This window comes from Heterocephalus glaber, unplaced genomic scaffold (genome assembly GCF_053883595.1).
Source record: "Heterocephalus glaber isolate CG9 unplaced genomic scaffold, H.glaber_assembly_v1.0 deba00001497, whole genome shotgun sequence".
Classification (NCBI taxonomy): Eukaryota; Metazoa; Chordata; class Mammalia; order Rodentia; family Bathyergidae; genus Heterocephalus; species Heterocephalus glaber.
Window position 1 is genome coordinate 32,245,591 of NW_028258320.1, and position 18,466 is coordinate 32,264,056.

The window sequence follows — 18,466 nt, forward strand, 5'->3', positions numbered from 1 at the left end:
GGGAATTTTTAATATGTTTAATTATCTTCAAATAATGACATATTGATTAAACATTTTTAAACAAGTGCATGGATTATAAGTTGGTAAACTATTTATACATAGGAAGATATAAAATGACTAGTCAAGCCAACAAGCCACAATGCTGCCAGTGTGTGCACTCAATAGAAGTCTGAGGCAGGCACCCCACTCCTCAAGGAAAATTCTAGACTAAATGCCCAAGTTTTAATAATAGATAAAATTGTTCTCTGGTATATGAAGGGAAACTTTAAAAGTAACATTACTAAAATTAATACTTCTGAGATAAAGAATGAGAACATGAGACTTATTTTGCATGAACATTGCACAGGGCCCTCCTTGACATGAGGCCTCACGAGTGACAATGGATTGCAGTACTGTTTATTTATTTTTTATTGATTTTTAAAAATTGACTAGAGGTTCCTGAGTGTTCATTCTTGGTGAGGAGCAACTGGGGACTATTTAAAAGCACAAAAATTGAAAAATCCAATGAAATTATTGCTTTTCAGTAGAAAGTATATTAAATATTTGATCAAAACAAAGCTTAGAGAGATATCTGCTCTGAATATAAAAGTTTGTTGTTCCCAAACTGTATTTTCAGGTGAACTAATGGTTGGAGTTACATATTCTAACAGCAGAGGCAACTGCCCTATCTAAATTTGTTCTAAAAGTTCAGAAGCATTAAAGTTGAAAAATTTTGGCTTGAGTAAAGTGATAACAGTGTCAATTTCCTTTTCAACAAACTTCTTTTAATCTCTTTACACGAACTGGATTCACTTTGTGTCTATCTTACCACTGTGATTCCAATCCTTAGGGCTTTGTCTGGCCTATTTGTCCACTCAATATTAAATGATAAACATACAGCACTCCATCAGATCTTGTCCATGGACTTAAAAGAGATGAGGATTTTAAAAAATGCAATGTAATTCAATGTAAATATAGTGTGTAATAAGTGTGCCTGTATAGAGGAAGCTGAATTACCATTTCTATTTTATTGAAATGTTTGATGAGCTAGAAATTACTTATTATATTGTCATTTAATACAGCAATGATAAATTTTGCAACATTTATGTAGTTTCACTGCTCTATAGGATATCCTACTTGAACTTCCCTGAACTACCAATATTTATTCATTCTGATGGCATAGCAATCACAGGGGAAATCACTGATGAGAATACATTGGATTTCATGATTTATTTTTTCCCAACCTACACTTTGAAATAAAATTGAAGTCAAGGAAGATTTTACTAATAGAATGTTCATAAAATATGTGTATTGGGTTAAGATTATAAAACTATATAACAATTTGAGGTCCTAACAGATTATCTAACATGATATAACAAGGGATCGTGTAGTTTACTTACAAAAAATATTCACACCTACATTATGCAAAAGTACTCCCTGGTGTAATTTATACTCTCTTACTATGGCCATAATTATGTCAGCTTTTATCATCAGGATCAGGAAGAAAAATATTGTTTCTCAGCCTCTCAATGTTAGGGTAGCTTCTTAATGAAATGCTGAAGGGGAGCATAGCTCAGACCTATTTACTTTCCAATGACTTAACTCCTCCTTAGTGCTGAATCTATATAAAATGAAACTTCAGTATAGTTAAAGGTACATGTGTCCTGGAAGGTGTCCCTGCTTCTATATTTATACCTGTTCCTGTTAAATGCAGAAGCATCTTGTCATATCATTTCGTGGTGGAACTTAACCTTGTTCCAAAATATCTGTCTTGGTTATTTGTTGCCATGGAAATTGTGAAACCCTTTTAAATAAAGGGATAAAGCACTTACAAATTCCTTCACTCCAGTAGGACATGGATTTAAAGGAAGAATATTTCATATATTTTGGAGATATCTCAATAATTGCCAAGAAATAAATCAACTGTCTATTGTCCTTTAAATGTGAAATATTGGAGGTGGCTCTAAAAGGTGCCAGGCAGTAGGAGCTAAAAGATGAGACTGCCTGAGTTATTGATTACTTGGTATAGTACTAGTGTGTAAAATGCCTGCATCCAGTCCACACTTCTTAGCTCATTTCAATTTGCTCTGCCATGTACAGAAGTGCTCTGGCCTCAGGAATAGCTCAGAGTCTGTGTTCCTTCTGATTATGCGGTTTAGTTTAGGAATAGCTGGTACATATGCTCTCAGCTTTTGAAGAAATGTCACTTACCCTTCAGCATACTTTGCTATCCCTCTTTCTACAGTAGAGAGCATGGGATAGACAAGGACAAAAAGACTGAATGAGTTTATGTGCAAACTTACTCAGAACTGTCTCCTGAAATTCTACTCTTTGAAATGGGCTAAAATAGTGAGTCAAAGAAAAACCAGCACAAATCAAATCAAAGAAAGTGAAGTAATATATATTTCAGTAACAGTTCAAGTCGCTTTATTATATTTCCCCTAAAAATAATATTTATGTGAATGCATGCAATGTTGGATCTAGGATAAAAAGTTTTCAACTAATATTTACCAAGACTAAAATTTTATAAATATAAATATATATAAATTATATAACATTAAAATTATAATTTTGAAATGATTAAGGTCACTTTAAAGTTAGCAAAATACATGTGGATTATTTCTTCAGAAGCTGCTAATCTAGCCAATACTGGTGAATCTTATAATTGATTTTTCACTATTATTTAAAGTGTAAGATTGAAACCTTTAAATGACCAGAATAATTAATCTATTATCTATTAAATAATTTTGTGTTTACACGTTGTTTTTCTATGAACATACATGTATACAAATGTAATCCATGTGACATAATAGGCTATGGTTAAGTAATCTAATAGGATACTTTGATAGTCTCCACTGGGATTGTCAAGAGAATAAAATTCCAGTTTAAAGTTCCACAGAATTTAGCAAATTATATAAAATGTATAATTCATAGTAAGAACCATCCTCTAATACATAAGCTGTAACTATGGTATGCATATTAAGTTTTTAACTGAAATTCTTTAAACTTTTTATTGACATGTTTGTTATACATAATGAATATACTTATCATAAAATATTGGTACACGTACACAGTACATCTTGATTGTTTTCACTCCCCCTTCTCCTTTTCTCCCACCCATTTCCCCCATCTCCAGATCTTCCACCTGTCTCCACAAAATCTATCATTTTTCATTTATTTTGTTTCTCTTTTTAGAAATAATTTAAAATATCTGCATATATATGTCATTTAATCAATTGATCAAAGTGTGTACAGTTTAGAGAGAGCATATCATTCTTTTTTTCCTGATAATATAATGTAGAATTTTATATACTAAAAGTCCTAAATGCTTTCAAACTAATTGAAAGCAAGCTTTTAGTGTTCAAAATCTTCAACTATTTTTATTACTGTTTTTTCATATAAAGAAAAACTTGTCTGAGTAGCGGTATATATTAAATACACTAGGAATTAATCCACCATGGCAGGCAGAATACCCAGAAAGTCCCATGATCTAGACCACTAGTATTGTAGCCCCTACAATCTCCATCCTTTGGCAGTGGAAGAAATTGTAATTTGCTCATAATCAATACAATTCAGCAAAAGCGATGAGGAATAAATCCTGTGATTATGTAGAACTTCAGTTTATACTTGGAGGAACACAAAGCTTCTCCCCCTGGCCTTGAAAAAACAATCATATTGTAAGCACCCTATGAAGGGGTTCTGGATAGGAAATGGAGACAATCTGTAGACCCTGAATGTAATGTGGAGAATAGAGCAAAAGTCAACCGAGGGTCCTCACTCACAGAGTCAAATGATTTTTACCAAACAACTCAAATGGGCTTGGTAACAAAATTCTCCCCTAAGATAGTCTCTAGGAGAGAACTCAGTCCAGCCACCATGATTACACCCTTGTGAGACTACACCCTAGACCCCTGACTCATACACACTTCAAGATAATAAAAGTATATTGTGTTAAGCGGCTATATTTGTGATGATTTATTATACAACATTACCACACAAATATATCCAGCATAAGAAAACTAGAACTGAGAAAATGTAGTATAAGTAATGTTATTCTGATTTTTTTACTGTTTGAATTAAACCATTCTGAAAGTCTAGATTTCTTTCTAGGGGGTGAAGGGAGATCCTTAAGACAAATAAGGACTAAAAAAATCATATTTATGAAACATTTTACAATGATTACTAACTCTTTCTCTGTAGTATTGTTTTTCTGCTTTCAAGGGATTTTAGATTATATGAAATCATAGTATACTTTAATTGTATAATGTTTAGTCTTCTATAAGATTAAAAAATAGTTCCTGTATTTGTAAGCCCATCAGATATACACAAAGATAATCTTATTCTAAATTTAATAATCTTGAAGGACTGAATTTTAAAAGATGGTATGAGCAAGGACTCGAATTCGATCCCCGATACAAAAAAAAAAAAAAAAAAAAAATGAATGGTTCAACATCTTCCCGTATTTTACTAAATCACACTGTCCATGTGTAAAAATTAATTATTCCTTTGAGCATTACCCCTTAACTAATGCATTATATCATTAAATTGCTCTCCTAAAATAATAGGAAAGGTCTGCCTATTGGAATCCTCAAGAGAGGTCAGTTTTAAATACAGATTATACTTTTCCTCTTCCTTTGAGTTATCACTATAACATGAGCAAGTTCTAGTGTTAAAAAATATGGAAGGAACTAAGTTAACTATAGCTGCTTTGAATTATAACAATAAAGAAATGTCAGAAAAAACAACATTATATATCAAGCAATCATGATAAAGACTTATTAGCATGTACAAAGATGGCTCTCCAGCCTCTAGGTTCCTGGTTGAGCTCTAACTGTGAGATTATACACAACAGCTTTGAATCCCAACTTTAAATGATTATTAGTACAGCCTAGAATGGATTGCATGATCCTACACAACTTGGTGAGACACTGCTTATGATGAGCAAAGCTATTTTGATAGTACTGCATAAACTTTTGTTCTAGAAAGCTTTAATTGTGATAATGGACCAAAAAAAAAAAAAAAAAAGCCTTTTATACTTGTCTTTACTTTGCAATTTTTACTGACTCAAAGACTGTTCTCATTCTGCAAGGATAAACAAATCCTCTTATATTTTGCTTTCTTGATATACTTGAGAGATATACTTGGAAGATATACTTGGGAGTAATATATGGATGAATTAATATTGGTTTGCTGTTCATTATGCAGATACTTTGAAATACTTCTCATCAGAGGACTGAAGTTAAAAGCTTATAAAACTATTCTACTCAGTGAATAAATTTGCCAACCAGTCAATGGAGGAAATTTAATTTTAATTCTCTTGTCAACAAGAGAAGTAGCTTTGAATGATGGTCTCTGCAAACCTACTGTTATAATATGTCAAGGTTTGAAGAAAAATTAAATGTAGAAAAACAAACCTTGTGTCTTTGACTCACCATTTGTTTCCTTATTGGTTAATAAATACCAGAGCACAGAAGAAGTTACATAAGTGCAAATTTTCATGTTACTTTTCCCAGCTGTCAGTAGGATGGAGCTAATATTTGGCATAGAGTTAGATTATTAAGCATTTTCTATTTTATTACTCTATAAAATATAACATTAAATTTTTATGAAATAGTCTCACAAAATTCTAATACAATTAATGTTATGAATTTTTAGAATAACATATAATGTTCATTTTGCTACAATGCACACAAGATAAATACATGTTAAATATTTTCCAACAGTTATTCTTGGAAAGGAAGGTAAATGAGAGTAAAATTGTGCTAAAAATATTAATAAATAAAAATCTATTTAAAAAGACTTGGTGGGTACTGGGTGTATAGCTGAGTGGCAGAGCACTTGCTTACTATGCTCAAAGTCCTGAGTCCAATCTTCAGCATGGAAAAAAGTCCACTGGGGAAAATCTACCATAATCTCTTTTCTATGAGAATAAGCACATTTATATTCCAATTCAGCTTTAGATTTAGGACATATACTATTTCTTTTTTATTTTAAAACCTTGGAAGTTCATTTCTATTTTGGCCAAGTTTCTTATAAATTTCATGGTTAATATAGTAAAGGCTAGATAACTACACTTAAGATTATATAGTCCAGTTCATATTCATCTTTATATTATTGATTTTTTTAAGAGAAGCAAAGATGTTAGATGTACTATGTAGAATTGGGTTCAGTGGACTTTAACAAGAAAGTTGGAAGGAGACAGACAAAAGGAGAAAGACTGAGAAAGACAAGGGAGAGAGAAGTCTAGAATATTACACACCATTATGTTTAACAGAAATTATATTTGGATAATGGATTTTTCAGTGATTATTTCCATTCTTCTCTTTTGTTCTTAAATTGATTTCCTGAAATTTACCTTTTTTATCCTGTATTAAATATTCCATTTTGTCACATTAAATATATTTTATAATATCTAGATATGAAAATATAGCGATTTTTTATTAAACAAAAGTGAAACTTTTCATCAACAAAAGTTCAATTGATAATAATCTAATTTCTCATAGGAGCAAGGAAGAAATGAAATTTTGTGTGTTGTAGCTACATGTCTGATATATCATCAAAGTTACAATTTAATATCACCAAAAGTGAAGATGACTTTTAAATTCATATGGAATATAATTGTTAATTTTTACTGTTACTATGACAGCTTAAAATATCAGCTGCTACTCTTAATATCAATATATATTGTTTCATATATGTAATATTTCAGTGAAATGAAAAATCATCTCAAAACACGACAACTTTGTGTAAACATTTATTGATAAATGTCTTTGGTAAAACATCAAGTTTTAAAATGTTAAGAACATCAGTTTTTACAACTATTTAATGCTTATGTTTCTACAAGTCCTCATCAGTATCCCTTGCATTTTCATTGATTTGCAGAAAGAAAGTAATTCAATGAATAGGAATAGTAATACATGGAATAGGAACAAATAGGTTTTTCTGAGGGCAATAAGAGCTCATCTATGATTACCTAATTTTATTTTTACATATTTACTGCTTGGATTTATGACATATTTGCCTGACATCAGATTCCCTCAGCATTCATGACTTTCCTCTCCCCTAGGAAACTTATCCAGCAAGAGAAGTAGATGTTGTTTTCAATGAAGTTTTACTCTGAGTGTGTGTATATAGGTATATAAATTTAGCAATATTTCTAGAAGCATTTTTTTTTCTTAAATTGGCATGCACCTCATTATGGAAAAAAAATCTACATTGTCCTTCAGGAAAACAAGTGCTCTGGAGAATTTTGACTATGATGCCTTTCACCTTTTTATTTCAGTCAGCCTGAGGACATTTGCTCTATGCCATACTATTATAGCATGTAATGAGATCACTTTCATTTCTAGATTCTTTCTTCTTAGGTACTAAGATGAATAGGTAGGTGAAATTTGATGTGGACTTCAATAAATTCTAAGATAGATTCCTTGAAAAGGCATACCCGATTAGATTACAAAATATCTACTCTCTCCCACTAGTTTACATATCCCTCTATACAAATGTATTATGAGGATCTTACATATCACAATAGTTAAGAAATAGCCTATGATTACTCCTATAGTAAGTTTCTCCATGATACTCTTCTGTCGGTTACATGTTTTTATAATCTAAAATGTCTACTTTTGTTTTCTATAAAATGTATGAACTTTCCTTAGCCTCAGAGATGTGGAGGAATTATTATAAGAATGTAGAGTTCATGGCAATGGTTGAAAAAGGAAAAGAGAAAGAGGAGAGTGACAGCAGGAGAGAATTTTGAAGGAGCTTAAAAGATTATCTTGACTTGTCATTAATATTGTTATTGAATGTAAGCTGCTAACCTTCTTAGTACTGTTGAGGTAAAACAGTAAAAACAACACTACGAAAGAAAACAGAATCACTACATAGGCTGACAGGACACAGCACAATAAAGCAGCCAGCAGCCATGATCAGCAGGACATCAATTTGTCTTTTGGGCTGTAGCACCTGCTACTAATTGGCGCGAAGCGCTCACCAGTCACTGCATGCTTTAGCGCACTCAGTTGTCTCCTGTATACGCTGTGAGGAGCTGTAGAGCTAATTGCTGCTGCTTCAGCGCTGGTGAATCAACGTGCTGAGCTAATAGCCACAGATAGAGGGCAGACAGATTCCTGCTAGCAGCTTAGAGTTAGTTGCTTGTGATAAGTAAGGCATTTGGCACACACCTCAGAACAACGTGGAGAATGATGTTATGCCTTCTGGATTAATGTGGTGAGGTGTTTTGCTTTGTTGTGTGTTTTTAAAAATCTCTAGTAACGTTTTTGTGATGATACCAAAGTGGACATTAATGGCTCGCTGGAACAAGAAGTGTAACGTGTGAATGAATCGTCGCCTTGAAACTAGATTATGAGCATTTGTTGTTTTCAAAGGGATGTGCAGGAGGCAGCCTTGGCAAGGAAACTTGCTGCATAATCTTACATGGAGTACAGATGAAACTTTGAACCGCAAGTAAGTTCTTTTTTTCCCCCAACTCTTTTCTTATCTTTTCAAATTTAAAACAGCAGTGAACTAAAGAGAAAGTTAAGATCTTGTTTCAGTTTAATGCATCTGTCATATCACTTTTTGTTGTGCTTGTTCAAAGAACAGAGTAGTCAGGATGTGCAAGTAATTAGTTGCTGCCTGTCTTATTCTTCTTGATTACAGAGAGGTATTATAATTTTGTTGAGGTATCATTGTAATATTTACAAAGACACGTTTTTGAATTGTAACTCTGGTTTGTCATTTTAGAAAAACAGAATACTCAACCACTTTCTCTACTTCCTCCTCCCTAAAACAACATGGAAAAATATGTTGTGTTTTGATTTTGTGCATGCACACATTCTGTTTTATGTCTAGTAGTGAGAGACGTTTTAGTTGATATTGTTAAGTTACAGTGGCTAAGTGCATCACAATGACTGGTGTGAATGTTTTGTGCCTTGCTAGGATATAGAGTATCCTGATGCTTCATTATAAATGTTTTAGTGCATTAGAACATCTATCTCTATTTGAAAGTGTCTGGGAGCATTAACCATTTAGAATTTGAATCTAGGTCAACTTTATTCTTGTAATACAAAATTAATACTAGAGAGTCTTAATAGCTTTCCTTCTTTGTGGCTTCTCTTTAAAAACATACTTTAGTAGCTAAAGGGTAGGTGGGACCTGAGTAATAAGATTCAGGCCCAATCTTCTGGTAGTCTAATGTATGACTCTTACATACACAGATGGTCCCGATTTGATCGAGTTGTGGTACACATGCAGAAAGCCATTCTTAGCAGCAGGATAAAGGATGGTCCCCTGTAAGGTTAACTCCAAGACATACTCATTTACTCTCACAAGAGAGGCAATTGTCAAACATAGTAGCCAAATACTGGAGTCATTGTGTTGCTTAACATTAGAGAACATTAGAGAAACAGTAACATTTAAAAAGTATATTTTAAGCACAGAATGCTGCCTGCAATTTGCACCCCCTGGATGAAGTTTTCTTGTATATGTACATGTACACTTATTTTACTCTGTAAATTGGCTCCACTATTGTTTTCTGTAGTTTGCTTAAGTTGTGGCTAAGTGCAAGTTTGTGCATTTATCAGTGTATGTGAGTCTTCAAGTTTCAGCTACTCGTTACCCTTCACTGTGGACTCATTCTTCTATGAAATAAAGGTGTAATTTAATAGGTGCACAATTCTACTGAGTGGCGACCTCCTCACCTCATAATTGTTCCAGTGATGTGCTGAGCAGGGAATGTGAATACCCCTAACTTTGCCCCCAAATAATCTCTAAGCATTAACTGTTAAGGGAACAAAAAAAGATAGCGGTAGCATGGTAGGCTGCCTCTCTAGAAAATTATGGATTGATTTTGAATATTATTTATTAAGAGGTTTAATCACAAGCTTTTCTAGGATATTTAAATATTTATATTATCTCCATTAATATTATTTTATGATATTAGTAGACGAAGTATAAGATTAGTTTAACAAGACATGAGTAATAGTTTTAATTCTAAGAAAAATAACCTGAGTTAAAATTAGATGTGCATTACAATCTTGTTTCTCAATCTTTCCACATTTGAATTTTGTATAATGTGCGTTATATTGTTTGTTTTTATTATCCAATTTTTACACAGGCAGACAACCTGCTTTTCTTACCATTTGCAGAAAATTCCCAGTATTTTGGTACACAGCCTAAGTTTGAAATAAAATCCAAAAGTTAATTATTTTTATCAAAGAAAATCACTATTTTCTTTGATCAGAAAGTGTATGTCAAGCAAATATATGAGTAATTAATGGTTCCTTTTTGTTATCACTTGATCATAAGGAGTTTTGTTTCCCAAACATATAATGAGACTTTCCAATATAGTAAAAAGTAAAACTAAAAGTAAATGAAGTAATTCCAAGTGTGAGTATTTTATAAGGGTAAGTAAGTGTGCTAATGTCTTATTATAAATGTGCAGGTAAAGTTTCAGAAAACAAGAACTTTTTTCCTACTTACATTATGTAAAATGATATAAAACTCTCATAAACTAGCTTATATCTCTACTTTTTTCTAACATAGAAGTCTCTGTATACACTTGCATTTTACTGTAGTCCAAACCCTTGGGGAGAAATATATGGTTCAAGTTTCACTCAGGATTTCAACCTATGAATAAATTAAAGTTGGCAGCAACAATAATTTAAGCAAAAAGGTCACAGTGCTTCTTACTATAGTGGGGATATAGAATGTCTAAGTTTAATTTTTATTTGGAATTCTATGAGTTGATTTTGGTCACAGTTATTTTTTTCCATTTTTTAAAATGAGTTACTCTTCTTATGGGAATGATGGTGTACTAGAACCATTTTGTCATTCCATATCTCCATGGCTTTCATTTGCAAAATAAGGATGCACAATTATAAATTTGAAATGATTGTTTTAGACAGAAGTGACTTTTCAGAACTGTTTTTATTATTCTCACCTAAAACTGGTATGTGGGCATAGATATTTTTTCTTTTGTAATGGGATTTTTATGACTTATCACTATAATGTGACAGACTGTGGATTCAAAACTAACGATGACCTATGGGACTATCTATACTAGTTTCATTTTCACATATTACTGAGTTCCATGCAAAGTTATTTGAAGGAACTGTGGGAATTCATTAGTGCCCACAGTCAATTTTGAGTTAGCAAAAAAAGAGACATTGTGAATAATATATGGCAGATTATGTTCTCTTCGTAGAGTCTGTGTACAAATTCTAAAGGTTCAAAGTGCTCAGAAACTAAATTAATATGTAATTTTCTTTTAAATTGAATATGAGAGTCTCTTGGATGACATGGTAAAAGACAGAAAATACACATAGAAATTACAAATGAAAACATTACATCTTTACACATTAGAAGGGGAGATGATTTTAAATGTGAGCATGAATAGCATGGGTTTGAAGTAGAATCAACACCTTCAAGGTGTCGAGTAAAGTACCAGTCTTGAAGGAATTTGAAGCCAAATGTGACTTGGTCTCAGGCTGAAAATAAGTAACATACTAATGCTTTAGCTATACCCACACATACAGTTATTTAATATAAATTGCTCAAAACCTCAGATTGTTATCCAAGAACAAAATTATTTTCCATGGAAACCTTAATAAACCCCCTAAATATTTTTTCCTGAATATTTTCATTTATAACTCAGTCTGTCAGAATTTGTGTTGAATCAGCCAGGATAAGCAATAAGAAATCTGTAAATTCCTAAATATTCTAAACTACAATTGTTTTCATGTTGTAGCAATCACATCTCATGAAAAATGTGTATCAACAATAATGATAACAAATAATTTCTATGATAAAGAGTAAAAGTTTCCACCATAGCACTGTAAAGGACAAATTTCCTTTTATCTCACAAGGTGTTTAAAGGTTGTGCTAAACCTTGAGTATTAGATCATGGTCATTGAGGCTACAAATTCAAAGGCAGAAGTAGTCATTAATTCAAGAAACTAAAGAACTTAAAGTATTTTTCTCTCTTATCCTGGTAAATGGAAAAATCCAAAGCTTGTTTATTGTGCATCTTGATGGCTAAGAAATTGACAGGAGGTGTAACTTCTGTATGGCTTTTAGAGTGTAAGCATTCTCAGGCCATGGCAGATGTGTAGTTCCTATTACTTTGTAAAGTCATTCATTCTAATGCCTAGTGAAAGGGCCAGTTTCAGACAGAATTAAACACTATTTCCTGAATGGGGGAGGACAGCAGTGTGTGCAATGAAGTGCATCATTCAAACAGGAGCCCAGCTAATGAATGCTCTCCCTGTTGTGTTCATGAAGGTGTCAGAATGAGCCTTTTCTGATTCTGCATCACTGAATCCTTATGGAAATGCAAATTGTTTATCCAAGGACAATGACTTTCCTTTTTGCTTTATCATTTAAGGGACTGATTTCTTCAATTTTGCAGCACACCACTGGAATCCAGAGAAGGGTCATTAAAACTAGATGAGAGTTTGCTATTTCTTTAGAACTTTACATCTCAGCCTGAAATAGCATGGAACACTTACAGAGATACACCATCAAAAGGAGACACAGAGATAGTCATACAAAGAAAGAAAAATGAAGAGAGACTCATACAGAGGAAAAGAGAAAGATAGAGACACAGAAAGATAAGTAAATAGAGCAGAAAGAAACTGAGTTGTACCATGAAGGAAAAATAGAGACATTAACAGAGACAAGTATAGGCAGAGCCCCTATACAGACAGGGAGAAAGACAGATTTTAATAGAGGAAACCTCAGACAAAGAGAAATGAATTGATAGAGAAAACCAAATGAAAAAGACAAATGGTAAAAAAAAACACAAACACACAGACATGGAAAAAGATAATAGAGACAACACCTCTTCCAGAGGCAGAAAGAGAAAGGTAGTCAGGGTAGGAGAGAAGAAAGGAAGAGAGAGAGTAAAAGGAGAGAGAGAGGGATAAGAGAAGAGAGAGGGTGTTAGATTCCATATTTTTATAACTGCTGTTATATAGCAGAACCAACTGGGAATAAGCTTTAATTCTGATTGAGTTCCTTATTATCAGAAATTAATTTTTTAAACTTTTCTGAGCCCTGGTTTATATCTAAAAAGAATGATAAATATTATAAATATATATAGATATAGATATATGCCAAGGAATGTCTCAGTAAAGAGGGATTAATATATATTACAATCATTAGCTAAGTAGAATTTTTCAATGTGAAATTTTGGAGTCAAATTTTGGGCCTACAAGTGAATTCTATTTCTTTCATTGTAGTTTTACCTGTACACCTGAGGTATTATTTTCTAACTTATGTTCTTGTTTTGTGAGTTAAAAGGAAGAGCATATTTCATTTGGGACTGTACAATGTATTTTAGTACTTCTACTAACTAGCTCAGTATTGACAATTTAGTAAGTACTCAGTAAATATTTAATAAATGCATATATATTTGCTCCGAATATGAGTTTCTGTGAACTAAGAGAAAGCTGATATGATGTTTTGGTGCTTAATATGAAACATTTTTGTGAAATAGTTGATTTCCTCATCAGCTTTTCAGATAATAGTGGTACTGATTTGTGGAAGCATTACAGTAGATGTCTCCCTGCTGTCCACCCACTTTCAGAAACCAATTAAAATGAAAACAGTTTTGCATATGAATATTAGCTTCATCTTGGTGGTAACTTGGATCATTTGTATTTATTTGCTTAATGTCAGGGCTATTGTAAAACAGAGAGAAGGTAGAAATTTTGGAAATGGTAAGGGAATTATTGTAGTAAAAAAGAGAGATTAGGGACAACTAAATTGAACAAAAGGCATACATGCTAGAAGTGAAAAAGATAGTTTTTAAAATGAGATGAACCTGTGTTTATTTTCCTACATTCCATGAAGGGATGGGAGAAATATCACCAAAAAGTATGTGTATGATTTTACAAATGAAAATGGACATTTGAAAACTAAGACCCCTAGCTATACAGCATGTTATGAGAAAATAAACCCTTTTGCAGAAAATAATTGAAGAACTCAAAATTTAAGTTTCTGTTATTTGGCAGTTTTTAAAAAATGTTGGATTTTATATACTAAGATTTCTTTATTAAATAGGTCAGATTTTATCAATGACTATATTAACAGAAAAGTAATGCAAGAATGTAAAGACTGGTTTGAATGTTTTTTCCTTAATTACTTTGATAAGTTGTTGAATTTGTTTTATAAATGAATGAGGAAAAAAATGTTGTCTCTCTTCTGCCCCAGGAACTGTGAATGTGCCAGGAGCTATTTTAAAATAGTTATCCTTTGACCTCCACAAGGTAGGGGATGTAGACTGCATGTCACCTCCCTGATTAATTTTATTTCTGAAAATGTCTACATGAGTCCCTTCATCAAAGGGTGTTGAAAATCTATTAAATAATCTCACCTTCTTTTTGATCCTGTGAACATGGCTAGAATTGCTCTGCTTTGGAACAACAGCTATTATTACATTGGTGTTCTCACACTTTATAGAAAATAAAAGAAAAATTTCAGGCCTATTTTAAATGCTTATTGAGAAATTATCACTCAAGATATATTGGGTTCTCAATAGCATTGATTATATGAATTTTTATTCTGTATTCATAAATCAGGGTTATGAATAACATAAAATTTAACAGAGCTTTAGGCAATAAGGCTTAACTTATTGTGTTCTCAAAGCACTTTTCAAATGATAGTAACACTAATGGAACATATTGTGCCATTGAGAAAAGTGCTATTTCCAACACCATTAGAGTGTTTATGGAATATAAGGCATATCTATTAAACAGCTGTCATACACACACAGACACACACACACACACACACACAAAAACATATAAATTCAAAGCAGTTCCTTAAAGTTCATATTTATTTTAAAGGAATAGGTGTACATCATTGAGAAAATATCAAATTGTTCATATAATGAAAAATAAAGGTTTCCACCCCTTAAATCAATTCTTCGTATATAACTTTGCTAAACTCTTTTGGGGTGTTTCTTCTTTTATTAATATATAATATATATCAATTTATTGATTCAAGGTTTTGCTTCTGATTTTACTACTTAAACATTTGGCTCCTTATACTGTCTGTATTGATCATCTTTCCCATTGCTAGGGCAAAAATCCCTAACACCTACACCTTAAAGGAAAAGTCTATTGCCTCATAGTTTCCAAGATCTCAGTCCATAGATGGTTGGATCTAACGTAGAAATATCATAGCCAAAAGGTGTGGTAGAGCAAAGATATCCTTGCTTCATGATGGCTAGGAAGCAGAACACAAGGAAGGAAGATCATCAGAAACCAAGGAGCCACAGACTCGAGTTCCCACATAGCTATGCCCAGATGTGTGCTTTACTAATTCCCCTAGGTGTCTCACAAATATGCATGCTGACAATCAAGGATAACCACTAAACCATCACTGCCCTCTTTATTCTTTCTCAAATTCCATGTACAGTAATTTATCATAAATTTTGATTCCATTAATTTGCCATTGGTATATCAACAAAATATTGTGACTTTATTTTCCAACTGTTTTCATCAATGATACATGTATTTTTGTGCTTCATTGTTTGAATACCTACTTAAACCTTTTGCAAGACATTCCACAGATACAGTCAATATATTTTGCAAAGTGTCCATAAATATCCCTTATTTCTATATTTTTTGCAACACCCATCCTCCTGTCAGTAATATTGGATTCTCATTGGAACCCCACAGTCACTAGAAAGGGAAAAGAGAGGGTAGATTCACACTTGCTTTATTACCACAGGATGCAATTGGGGAGCTCAGCTCTCTACTTCGTTTCCTAGACACTAAAAGAAGGAATATAATAGAATGCTACAAACCTAGACTTGCAATGTTTAATTTTCTTAGTCTCATTGCTGCTGGGTATGGGTAAAAGCTCAGCTCTATCGAGCCCTGGTGACACTGGATAAAATGATGATAAAGGTTATGGAGTGAGATCTACAAATGACAATCTCAGCTTCAAAATGTCTTCCTACTTAAGTCTTCTTAACAGATGGGAGTGGAGGCACACCAGGTGAACCTTGCAAAAAGCTTGTTTAGGTAGAAATAAGGGTCTCAGGATATCTCTTGGTTTTGGTGGTGAATAGAAGATAAGCTCACAACTTTGTCAGCATTTACCACAGTTAATGCTACTGTATTGAGGAAAGATTATTCAGGGATGTGGAGACAGTGAAAAGGATAGATGGATGGATGGATAGATAGATAGATAGATAGATAAATTGGTTCATCTAAACAGAGATTGGTGCTGGCAATCTGTAAATCCAGGAAAACAGATGGTACATTTTCAGTCCAAGTCTATGTACACAGATAGCAAAAGACCCATTTTACAGCTGGGAAACAGGCAGAGGGAACAACTTGTTTATTCACTCTGTTGTGTTTAGGCCTTCAATGGATTAGCTCAGCACCATGAGCATTGAAGAGGGCAAATTGTTTTAGCACCAATTCAAATGCTAATCTCACACAAGAATATTGTCACAGATCCATTGAGAATAACGTATCATCATATATCTGGATACTTCCATGGCCCAATCTAGTAAAATAGTCATGTAAAATAAAACATCATACTACAGTAGCAGGGAAATTGAATGACAGCTACTTGCTTCCTTGGAAGAAGGCAAGGGTTTTTAGTTGTGGAAATTTTGACTTCCTACTTAATTCCATTGAAGTCACTGGGAGGCAGAGTAGAGGTCAATATTTCCCCCTGATGTTTGGCTGGAGAAGAGCTTTAGTACTGGCAAGCAATTTTGTCTTTTAATAGGACAAAGGACTATTTTCCAAGTTATTTAGCTAGTACAAAGAGACTTATGTTGGAGGTTTGGGCTCTAAATGTATTGAATGTTCCATCTTGAAGCTATGTACATACACCATTTATATGGAATACAATAAAAAACTTCAATGGGTTAACTACCTTTTACTTTCTTAAATCCTTAGGTCCATAGCCAATCTACCTTCCTTTTTATACTCCAGAATTTTCTTTTGTTTGTTGATTATATTTTCCCTGGGTTTGTCAGTTGTAGCAAGAAAGATGTGAGGAATGGAATTACTCCATTTTAGTGGGATCATGAGTCTCCCTAACCTGCATTGTAAATGTGTTGGTCTACCTGCTCTACAAAAATAGCCCAAAGGTAAGAGGCTGGGGATTTATCTCAGTGGTGCCGCTACTTGCTTTGCAAGCACAAGGTCCTGAGTTTGACCCCTGGTACCAAAAAACAAATTTAAAAATTAAAAAAAAAATTGCCCATAGGTCACTGAGAGCACGAGCAAGGAATTAAGGGACAAAAGCAATAATCCTGGTAAGAGAAAGTGGTTGGTCAGACTAAGCTGTTTGCATTACTTATGATCAGAAGTGGTCTTCATTCTGGGTATATTTTTTGAACTAAGAAAATACATTGATGGGTTGAGTGGGAGGAATGAAAGAAACAGAAGACTCTTGGATGATTCCATAAAATAGGAACAATAAATGCATTTTAATAGGCAAAACATGATTTGACTTTTGAACATGTTATATTTGAAGTGAATATAATGCATATATGTTTGATGACTGAAAGTTTGGGTCCAAAAACGAAGTAGAATTGGATATAAATTTTAAGAAATGAAGACTCTTGGTGGAACTCTGAGAGCCTCAAGATTTTAGGGGAAGTATCGCCTCCATCACGTGCTGTTAATCCTTCCTGGAAGACAACAACTGAGAAAAATATTGTTATCTGCAGCTGGAGACCATTATAACGACCATGAGGAGTAATCTAGGTCCTAGGTCAGGATTGAAAAATGTTTGATATGGGATTATTTTGGTTGTTGTTGTTATTATTTTCATTTGAATATTTTACATTTTCAGGAGCTCACCCTGGTTCTCTGTTGCTTCCTTTGCTTTTTCTAAATGTACCCTCTTATCTTTGTGAGCATATTAATTATAGATATGCTTATTTCACTGTAGTTTTATTTGACTTTCTTTGTAATATTTTCTCTTCTTCTTACCACTTTTTATTACGTGTATTGGCTGATTTTGCATTTTTTCAGGCTCTGCATTTTCCTCAAAGAGAATGATTAATGGATTATTCATGCTGCTCAACTTATGTTAACAAATGTATTAGTTAGGAAATGAAGCCCAAAGAAATATACTCTCACATGTAATTGTTTAATGTTTATTTATTTATTTTTATTCATATAAATATTTGCATGTTGTTTTTCTCAACAGGTTTTTAGGGGATGGGGAATGATCTTAAATTTGAAGCTTCTAAATTTTATCTGAAGGTTTGTCTTCCCGGACAAACTTCTGGGGAAAAGTGCAAAAAGCAGCAGCATGTGAAGGAAGTTTAATGGATCAATACTAGGTTGACTTGGCACAGTCAACTCCTTACACTTTTTGTGTCTAAAGCTCAGACACGTGACCACATTTAACTTTAAGTGAAGTTGAGCCATGTAATTTACTATGTGCCAGATGGACAAAGGAAATGGTTTTTTATTAACCCAAAGTGTTAATCATGAATTAATCATGA

At 33.1% G+C, this 18,466-nt stretch overlaps 1 protein-coding gene across 18 annotated transcripts in view; it reads left to right on the top strand.

Moving 5' to 3' along the window:
• Nucleotides 1-18,466, top strand: part of Pcdh15 (protocadherin related 15) — a 1,622,160-nt gene that overhangs the window by 710,815 nt on the left and 892,879 nt on the right. For 2 of the 18 annotated variants that reach the window (XM_087184843.1, XM_021239134.2), the window contains exon 1: nt 6,687-8,442. The exons of 1 other annotated variant lie outside the window; for it this stretch is intronic. The gene's annotated coding sequence lies outside the window, so the exon portion shown is untranslated. Of the gene's footprint in view, nt 1-6,678; nt 8,443-14,190; nt 14,247-18,466 lie in introns of those variants that run through there. 15 more of the 18 variants (XM_087184853.1, XM_087184848.1, XR_015440346.1 and 12 more) reach the window with 12 other exon arrangements.